This window comes from Platalea leucorodia (genome assembly GCF_965183815.1).
Source record: "Platalea leucorodia genome assembly, chromosome: 10".
Taxonomy (NCBI): Eukaryota; Metazoa; Chordata; class Aves; order Pelecaniformes; family Threskiornithidae; genus Platalea; species Platalea leucorodia.
Genome location: NC_138832.1, coordinates 8,983,541 through 8,985,435, shown reverse-complemented (window position 1 = coordinate 8,985,435; position 1,895 = coordinate 8,983,541).

The following is a 1,895-nucleotide window of genomic DNA, read 5'->3' as shown; positions in this document are numbered from 1 at the left end:
GATTTTTTTTTTTTTTTTTTTTTTTTTTTGGTAAAGCAATGTAATCTTTGCAAGCATATATTGGAGATTATTCTGGAGCATCTACTGCCTTCCCAGAAATGTTAGAAGTAATGAAAGTGCTCTATAGGTGAAATAGGTATGTTTAAATTAGATAGTTAAATTAATTCAGTCTATTTGTTACTGAGATTTTTTTTTAATAGACACCTTCTGCTTTCATCTCACAATCAGGACTCATGAATTTAACAAAACTTGTCTTATGAAACTGGTTTCACTTTATTTAAATTTTTTTTTTTTCCTTTGGGCATTTCTTTTGCTCACAAGAGTAGCGTGTGCTGTTTAAGATGCCTGGAACCCTCTGAGAAGGGAGGTTTCTCCCCGACTCACTGTATCTCTATATTAACAGATCTCCCCAACTCACTGTATCTCTATATTAACAGATCTGCGATTGTGCTATACCAAGAAAGGACTGTACCAAGGAAGGACAGGCATCAGAAGGATATTGTTGAAATAACTTGAGGATACAGCTGGTGTAATGCCAGAGTCTCAAGGCGTGATCAAACACTATAGCAGTAAGCTGCGCTATCACTCCATTTCAAGGAAGGGCGAAAGGCCGGTTCGATATCGGCATCAGTGCAGCTAGCTAGGATGAAATAGATTAGGTGATCAGAAGATCTACTCATTCAGCAGGTGTTGATCCACAGGCGGTTCCGTGATAAGGCTCTAGTAGGAGCTACACATACACTCCGCAGAGTCTGATCTTTAGGTGCAAAGAGCTGTGCTGATCTAGACTGGTACGATTATACCGAATCTGGGCCTAAAACGTGATGTAAAGGAAGAGAGCTTGCTTCTTACTGCTGCCTATATGAAAAAATAACTTCATGCTAAACCAGAGTGAAAGATGAAGAGGTGATGATCTATTTGAAATATCAGACTTCTCTGGCAGGTGATAATCACTGCATTCCAAAAATATTAATATGCTGAATCAGATTGACAAGAAAATTAATCCTCATTAGATGAAATTAATCTTAAGAGAACTGAAAGTACATTATAGCAAATAGTAACTCTTCTTCCATGTCACCAGAAACAGATTCCACTGTATTAGTGATGGAGGTTAAAAAACAGAACACAGCTCTTGATTTATATACTTGTTGAAGTGGTTTCTATATATGCCTACGTATGCACATTCGTTAGTCAGCAGTGACATCTCAACCCTTAAAGAATCCTGGAGAACTGTTGCTTGTCAAAAAGCACTCAGGTTAGGCTAACATTTGCAGCTTTTGCTCTAGCGTACATTTACATTAGGTGTAAAGACAAGGAATGTATGAAAGAGGGTAAATGCATTCCTATCTACAATGTTATGTATATTTTGTTCCTGTTATATTGGCTTTACTTCCAAAGTTGTAGTTTGCAGTATTAGTTTCTTTTTATTGGTATCCTTGCATATATATATTCAATAAATGAGTTATGAATTTCATACTGGCATATCTGTTCTTTTTCTGAAAGTATAACTTTTAAAACTGTCGTTTTAATGCATAAATGCAGCATTTCCTGTGGAGGTTACAGGCCCATCAAAGTTTTACCAGGAGAGAGGTGAGAATGCATACTTACAGTATGCCACTTACTCAGTGGTAGCTCTGCAAATTGTGTATTCTTCTTAACTTTGTGCAATGGGTAAGCTGCTTTGCATTTAACCCTAGCCAATAACGAGAAGCGACTGACTCACTGAAACTTCCCACTCTCACCTTGCAAGAACTTTTGGTTTTCTTTTTCAAGAGCAAATTAATTTAGACTAAGATGCCAAGGGAATGCAGAATGTTACACTGCAGAAGAGCAGTTACATCCAGGATGCACTTTAGAACCGTGTACATGTAGGGTAAGAGATTAACAAAACAAAA